Source organism: Armigeres subalbatus, chromosome 2 (assembly GCF_024139115.2).
Source record: "Armigeres subalbatus isolate Guangzhou_Male chromosome 2, GZ_Asu_2, whole genome shotgun sequence".
In the NCBI taxonomy this organism is placed as follows: domain Eukaryota; kingdom Metazoa; phylum Arthropoda; class Insecta; order Diptera; family Culicidae; genus Armigeres; species Armigeres subalbatus.
Window position 1 is genome coordinate 452,295,558 of NC_085140.1, and position 9,195 is coordinate 452,304,752.

The following is a 9,195-nucleotide window of genomic DNA, read 5'->3' on the forward strand; positions in this document are numbered from 1 at the left end:
ATTTCTGATGCTTATTTGGTAAACAATACGTATGGTGTATATTTTGGCCCTAGATCGTGACTGGAAGTGGCTATTTTGCCCCACTTTCCTCTGAAAGTAGCATTTATTCTGCATTTTAAAAACAATTATCATTAATATCTTTTATGTTTCGAAATGCCAATGCAAATTCAGTGTTTATTACGAATGGTACATATCTTGTTATGTCTTGACTGAACTATTCGAAAACGGGTTGTCATGATCTAAGGCAGGCATAAACACCATACGTTTCTCTACTAAATTACCATCAGGAAACATAGAAACAAATAGTCGCAATCGGTTTTAAATCGTTTAAATCACGATTCAGGGCCGGAATATATACAATACGTATTCTCTACAATATTAACCTTAGAAAACATAGGAGTAGTCAGCCACAACCAGTTTTTAAGTGTAGCTGCCATAGAAAAATGTGTTTATTAGGGGTAAATGGAGCAAAACAGCCACTTGCAGTCATGATTTGGGGTCGGAATGCATACCATACTTATTGTCTACTAAAATAGCATCAGGAAACATAGGGGTAGTTAGCCGCAATAGGTTTTAAAAAGTAGCTGTCATAGGAAAAATGCATTTTTCAGAGGAAAATGGGGCAAAATAGCCCCTTTCAGTCACGACCCAGGGCCGGAATGTTTACCATACGTATTCTCTACAAAATTAACATTTGTAAACATAGGAGTAGTTAGCCGCAATCGGTTTTTAAGTATAGCTCCCATATAAAAAATATGTTTTTTAGGGGTAAATGGGGCAAAACGGCCAGTTCCCATAATTTCTGGTGAACGAAAATAACACCAATCGATTTGTCGTGAATTTTCCCTTAAGGAAGGGTATTTCTCTGCCGCAGCAAGTAGCCGCAATAAATAGGTACCTTTTTGGGTCACATCTCGAGCAACATATGATTAGGACCGAAAAACCACAAATGCTGAACCGAGAAAAATGAGGTTCAAGTTTTCTATGACTAATTTAATTCGTTTATTGAAGTTGAAACTCATTGCATTGCCAAAACCATGTCAATGCTATACGTAAATGGTTATATTGTAACGGCAGATTAATATTAATTGAAAAACCATTCGAAATCTGTATGCGATATATAGAAAACCAAGTAGGAATATACATTTTAAAATAACTTGAAGCTAGTTTTTCTAAATAAACAATAAAAAGTGAACGGCCTAAAAACCAAAGCAAACATTCCGCATGGTATTTAAGGGTGGCAACAAAGGACCTAAAAACCACTATGGTGCAAATGGTTCATGAGACGTTCACTCAAAATAGCAATAAATGTGTTTCTTAAGAGATATCAAGTACGGAGTTTTACCTAGGATGAAGAATCATTTACAAAGCAATCGTTTATGCTAGAAAATCAAAAATCATGGTTTTAGTTTATAAGCCGTAATTATATGTTACGCGAGACTTTTTCCCCACTGTGCATCGGTTTGACAGTTGTTGTAGTACCGGTACTTTGGCTGCCAGGTCGAAGTAACCTAGATCACAGAGAACAGACGTTGAAGCTGCACTCGCTATGTTGTAATAACTTTTTACTGTTCATTTTGAAATAACTTTGGAATGTCGCCGTTATCTCATCCGTTATCAGCGCTAGCATCAGCAAAAAATGCCGTTTGCATACAAGAGTACACCAGCGCCATCGTGATGTGAAACAGAGTTTGTGAGTTGCAATGCAATGTCGACGTCAATGGCGTTGAGGTTCAGTCTGATTTTTTACACATGTTTTGCTCGAAATTTTGTTCGAGCCTCAATGTCTGTTCTCTGTGCCTAGATGTTAGCAATCTTATACTTTTGAATCAACTCTGTCAACCGTTTATTTGATTGTAGCTTCGCACGGTTGAATTTTAGGCACCTCTAAATCATGTCCGATTGATCTCAAATTTAGCATGGAGTCATATTTTGGAGTAATGAAACTTGTGAGCAATGTCGTTTTTTGAAATTCGAAAATGTCATTTTCATTGGCACCCTTTTGTACACTTTCCGAGCAAAGCTTGAGAGCAAATCGATAACTTGTTTTGATGTTGTGAAATCGCCGAATATGATTATCTAATTTTAAACTTATTTTTCTTTACAATGTTTCGAAAACTCATATGTGAATATGTACGTTATGTGGAAGATATTGATTTGGAAAATGTATTGGAGTTAACCACTTTCCCTTCGATGGGACTCGAACGCATGACCCTACAGTACGCTAGACTGGTGCTTTAACCAACTAAGCTACGAAGGACCTCCGTCGGCCTTCGCAACCTAGCGGATACTGAACGAGCTCGAGATTCCCAAATTGGACGCATAGTCAAATCACTCGCAATTCATTTCTCAAGCCAACACCTCCACATGAGTATAGTACACGTTCACATTAGAGGAGCGTGAGTATTTAGAGTGTCTGGCGACTGTACACATTCTTCATCAGCAACTGTACTGATCAAGTGAGGTTGTGTAAGCTATTTGCCAGTCGGTCGTCAAGCTCGACAGGTCTTGTAAACATTTCCACCACGTTGAAGTTTTTTACAGATACGTATTTCGACCTCAACTGGCCACCTTCAGTGTTTCGTTTTTTCGTGAAATTAATTTTCAGAATTTTGGACCTTTCTGTTAATTTTTGTTTTCCGAATGTATTTACGGACTATGTTGAATTCTGGAAATATAAATTGCGAGAGTGACGTATTGAATCGTTGTTTCAACTTACCCCGCACCACGCATTTCTATTTGCCCCGATGCGTTGAAAATGCGGAGCAATATGAAACGAGCAAAATACAAAAATTAAAACGTATCTTTAATTAATTTTTCATAATCGTTATGCTTATTCAACATTGAATGATTACCTACCGTGAAAATTTGATGAAAAAACTCTTCCAAACATCATTTTGAAATCTGTTTCATTGGCACGTCAAAAAGTTGGTTTGGATTTTGCAAAAGGCTAAAAATAAACAGTGGCAGGGATTGCTTTTAGTAATCGCAATTCTCTAGGAATGGCAGTCAGAAGATGCGTTTAGGGAAGTAATTGGTTGAAAAAAATAATCAGGGCATTCGGTCATTGCTGATCTAAATTACAGCTTCCGTTTCAACATACCCCGCATTTCAACTTGCTCCGGTGTACCTTAATATGTAACCTTTGATATTTTATCAATTACTTTAATGTTACCAAATAATGATAAAGCACTTTTAGAAAAATGTTGTTAGTGCTGTTTGGGTATTGTGTTAGTTACATATGTAGAAAATGTCAACTGATTGCGATTAGGAAAGTGATACGATTTTTTAGGTTATATGAATTGGAATATTTATTATTGAATATTGAATTTGGGGCCCTCCTTAGCCGTGCGGTAAGATGCGCGGCTACAAAGCAAGACCATGCTGAGGGTGGCTGGGTTCGATTCCCGGTGCCGGTCTAGGCAATTTTCGGATTGGATATTGTCTCGACTTCCCTGGGCATGAAAGTATCATCGTGTTAGCCTCATGATATACGAATGCAAAAATGGTAATCTGGCTTAGAAATCTCGCAGTTAATAACTGTGGAAGTGCTTAATGAACATTAAGCTGCGAGGCGGCTCTGTCCCAGTGTGGGGATGTAATGCCAATAAGAAGAAGAAGAAGAAGAATTTGAATATCGTTAACACACGTTATACGATACCATGTTTTAAAGTGAAACATTTTTTTGTACAATTTTTGCTCTCATTGAAATTTACAAGGTGCTGCATTATTTACTAAAGAAATCTCGTTTTGATTTGTCTTGCTTCCAAAATTATAAATTCACACAATGTAGGTGTCATACTTTTTGGTTCGGATAAGTGCTTCTGCTCGTTACAAATGTAACATTCAGCAACCCATACCTATGTCATTCGAGTTCTAGTCTGAGGAGCTTGTGAAGATGAAATTCCGTTTTTCTATGATGACGACGACGGACAGATGGATGGGTGCTAGCTGTCGCATGTGTCTTGAATATTTCACCTCCGCCCCAACCACGAGGCGTCTGCTATATGAAGGGGATGGTTTCAATAAGGATAACAAACAGTTGTTGTCGCCTTCGCATATATACATCAGATTGGTATATTGTCCAGACGTAAGCTGACACGTTTGTGCACACATTTGTCAAAATTTTGGTTCGTTGGAGCACTTTATTCTCGACGAGGACGATGGCACTCGGTTTACGGAAAGGCAAGCAAAAGTGTGAATAACGAAGCACACGTGTGTGGCTGCCAGCAATAAAATAGTGAGCAAGGTGCATGTAGCGTGTCCCACTCAACTGTACAAGTTCTATTCCGAGCTCCGGCATGTAGGATGCTGGAAATGTACAGATTGAGTTGCACTGAGCAATTTCTAGTTGAGTTCTTGAAAGTATGAAACGCTCTGAAGAACATGCACAAATTGAGCTTTATGGTAGTTACCAGTAATAAGTATGGTGGTAAAAGCACTCCTTGTAAGCAACTGTAATGGCACAGTTTAAAACATGCTTTTGGCTTCCTCGTACATCTAGGTGTACTGATTGTAGTTCACTTTACAAAAACTGATTGTCTGGTATGTAAAGGTATATGTAAAAAAACAAATATGACGGCACTGGCATTAATTACGCCAGGGCTTAAGGGGCGAGGAAGGAACTGTCGCTTTCTTACGCTCTATAAAAATAAAAAATAATAATTTCTGTGAAAAGAAGGATTGAAAAACCCAGAAAAATCCCTTATGGAAATAATGTTTCTTGTGTGTCTTGTGTCTTAAACACGAAGGGAGTACTTTACCAGATTCACTCAAAAAAAGAATTTTTGTGAGATACCTCTCAACCTCTCAACTACTCGTCTCTCGCTCTTCGGTTGACCATTATCGAGGGGATTGCGAATGGTAAAAGCTGGGTGTAGTACAACATACTCCTCAACCCTGAAATTTTGGAATTTTTGACATAGAAATATAAATAAAATCGGTCTTCGGTGTTTCTATCCTTAATACGCAATCTGTCTTCGGATGAACTCCCTGAATCCGTCCCAATTCTTATTGTAATGGAGATATGCTGTGTTCCCTGACGACGACATATTTTCTTACGATTATAGAAACAGAAGGCTTCCATCACTGGGTAAAAAAGCGCTCTTCATCATCTCTAGAACAACTGAAGTTTTTGCTAGCACCAGCTAGCTCTTCAACCGGTTCCTTGAGGAAACGACGACTTAAGGCCTTCAGTAGGGGTAGCTTCGTCGAACGAACAGCTGCTTCCCAAATGCCTCCGCAATATGAAGCCTATATTATTAGAGCAAAGCGACAGCCACGTTACAGGAAATATGATAAAATATGAATCTAAACAGTAAATACCGTGGGGCATCGAAATCCGTACACTTAAGCACCTTAGTATATGAAAAAGTCATTAGAAAATAAGAATCGAATGTAAATAAAACGTTTGTCATTAACACAGGAGCATGAAGGCTTCTACTTTTGAAATGTTTCACATTTACTCATTAAAAACTACGAAAAACATGATAAAATAATGAATAAAATCAACTACTCCAGACTCGAAATCCGTCAACCGTGGACGGATTTCTAATCAAAGGATCAATATCCGTACATCTATTTTTAACTAAACATTTAAATTGAAGACGAATTTCGCGCCAACTCGACCAGCGGTTGGCAGCACCATCTCAGAATCGAATGAAACTTGGTGGGCATAAAGATATGGTATTTCTAAGCCACTCTGCATATTTAGTTTTTCAAAAATTGTCAAGAGTAACATTTGATGAGGGCCTATTTTTTTCATTGATTTAAAAAAAAAATCGATGTAACTCTTAAATGACAAGACCTACAAAAAAGTGTTGTATGGCGGACTGTCGTGAAATTCCCTGAAGTTTTTTGGAAAAATATCCAAAAAATAAAAAACCGATTTCTACACTGAAAAAAAATTAGTTTTAAAAATTAAAATCGATATTACAAAAAAACCTCATCTCAGAAATCGATGAAATTTTTTCTGCAGATAGGTATTTCAATTATCTAACTTTTCTGGGAATAATGTTCCTGTGACATATTTAAGGAAAAAAAGTTTTTCTAACAAAAACTTTTTTCCCTCGTCATAAGACGAGTTTGTACAATCCCATTGAATTCCACCACTTAATTGTATTTTGACAGATACGTATTTCGACCTCAACAGAAAGGCCGTCTTCAGTGTCTCGTACTTGACTCGACTTCAAGTCAAGTACGAGACACTAAAGACGGCCTTACTGTTGAGGTCGAAATATGTATCTGTCAACATACAATTAAGTGGTGGAATTCAATGGGATTGTATAAACTCGTCTTATGACAGGTGAAAACATTCCACTAAAAAGCTCAAAATAATTTTCTTATCAAAAACTTTTTTCATGTCCGTATTGACTGAAAATTCATCAGCGTGTTTTATGCATACAGCGCCAAATATAGGTTCAGCAGCCTATCATCAACAAACGACACGTTTTGGGCGTTTAAAAATTTGTTTAGGAAACAATTTCTATAACATTAATGTTGACCAACATTTGAAAAGGGCGTATATTTTCCTAGATTTCTGATATCAATGTTACACACAAATTACTAGATTTACAAAATTGTGATGTTTGATGGACTATTGCAAATTTGTCTGAACTGTAAAATCTGAAACACAAAAGAGCGTTTCGTTCACCGAGGCAATAAACCAATGAATGTAAAGATTAAAATTGGTTTAGCAAAAAAAAAACTCATTAATTTGTAAATTTACTCGAACAATTTGAAGACATTTGGGTCTTCATCTGAGTTGGAACATTTTTAGCCAGGATTTTATTATGAGCGATTGGTATAAAATAATGAAACTTTTGTGTGCCAGTTATAGTTTTTACTTTTTTGAATAGTTCTAGACCAACATTTGAAAAGAGCGTAACAGCCAAAATTTATTCTTCGTCCACACATAGAGCTTTATATGTAGACGAAGAATCAAAAGGAATAAATTTTGGCTGTTACGCCCTTTTCAAATGTTGGTCTAGAGTTCATCAATCTCTTCTGCCATTGTTGAGTATTGCTCATTCGAGATATAACAGAAATGTAATATATTGAGATATTTTTGACCGATTGTGTTACTGCCCATTTGTACAACTCCCGAGGAGTCTTAATAGTATTTCCATAATCTTTGGCAAGACTTGCTCGTTTTGCCATTCGTTTGAGAGAGCCACCAATAGCTTCGTAAGGGCCTTTTCCGTGCCATTCTGCTTCTAAGCCATGTTTTGAATTGAAATTACACATTAATTTCGTAACGCGACCATTTTCGCGTAACGCGTAAATCGACCATTTTCAACCCTATCCTCCAACCCTCCTTCAAACTTTTTATATCAATCATTTTAAAATTGTGTATTGATTGTCACACTTATGTAATTCATGGATGTTCATTTAGGTAAGCATAGTTAACAACTTCAGCAAAACCAAATTGTTAGTAGTGATCACGGCGTCCCCTTCTAGCTTTCAGAGGAAATCTCCCAAATTATCTTTAAATTTTTAACATTCAGATAATATTAAATTTTTTACATTTTTAACATTATTTTAGATGGCTCGGAGATCTATAGTATTACATACCAACCGTCTATGATCGGCGAATTGAGGTGATGTCTGTGTTTTTGAGTGCACAAAATCTAACCCATTTTGCGGTACTTATCCTTATCCTTATTTGCTTCCAACTGGTTGCATTTAGTGGGAAATCCTGTTTCCTATTAAAGCATATTGTTTTGAATTGATAATTTCATTTATCGGACAATGGACTCAAAAGAAATAAAGGCAAACATACTATTTTACATTCAAAAATTTAAATAGTCTAGCTATTTTATTGGCACCTATTCTCAACCATCAAGTTGCAATGCATCAAGACTGAATCGGACTATAGACTCAAAAGTTTTGGCAAAAATACTATTTTTCCATATTACACCAGAAAGTCGCCGATACCGCTAGGTGGATTAATCAATGTTTTTCTCCAATAAATTCTGACTACACCACTCTTCTTCTTCTTCTTATTGGCATTACGTCCCCACACTGGGACAGAGCCGCCTCGCAGCTTAGTGTTCATTAAGCACTTCCACAGTTATTAACTGCGAGGTTTCTAAGCCAGGTTACCATTTTGCATTCGTATATCATGAGGCTAACACGATGATACTTTCATGCCCAGGGAAGTCGAGACAATTTCCAATCCGAAAATTACCTAGACCGGCACCGGGAATCGAACCCAGCCACCCTCAGCATGGTCTTGCTTTGTAGCCGCGCGTCTTACCACACGGCTAGTCAGGGGCCCTACTACAGTGTGTGACTACACCACTGCAAATAAAATAAAGCATAAGTTTTTTGTTATTTGATTTTTTTTGTGGTGATTCGATTATCCGGAGTGAAAATAAAATCGATACTCCAGATAATCGAGTCCGACCTGTATTACAATTAAATATCACTTCAATTTCGTTTCGGCAACATTTGCCCGTTTTCAAAGCAATTATTTGTTTTTTTGTTAACTCTATTGTTTTTAAGTTACTTCGATACAAAAAGTCAAAGAAAATATAAACCCTTTTCAAATGTTGGTCCACAAATATGTTAGATTATGCTAAATTGATCCCTAAACATTTTTTTTATACGTCCAAAATGTGTCGTTCGTTTATGATAGGCTGCTGAACCTATATTTGGCGCTGTAGGCATAAAACACACTGATAAATTTTTACTCAATATCCCAAGTAACATTTTAAGATTTATCATGCTCTATAAGAGGTTTTCATGACCAGTTGCTAATAAAACTAATAACTCCACCAAAACCTCTTCATAACATCATTAAGATAGCCTTCCGGCCTAATGGACCAATCTAGAAGAAGTTATTAAAACCGTATTAAGAGTAGTAATAAAACTGCAATAAAACATTGTATTGAATTTGTTGATACTCTATAAGAGGTTGTCGTGACCATCATAAGAGTATCAATAAAACTGTTTAAATTTCATATTATGGATTATATTTATTGATATTCCATTGCCTTTGTTTTTATTTTCACTAGATAACAATGTCCCCTATGTAAAGCTGATGTGTGGAAAATAATGCTTCTGATTCTACTTATGGTTGATGTTGAAAATGAAGCATTATTTAAGTAGTTCATACAACAGAATGACATGCGCAACCAAATTTATCGTGAATATTGAGTTTGTAGAAGCTTAAAATCAACGCGCCTCGAAATT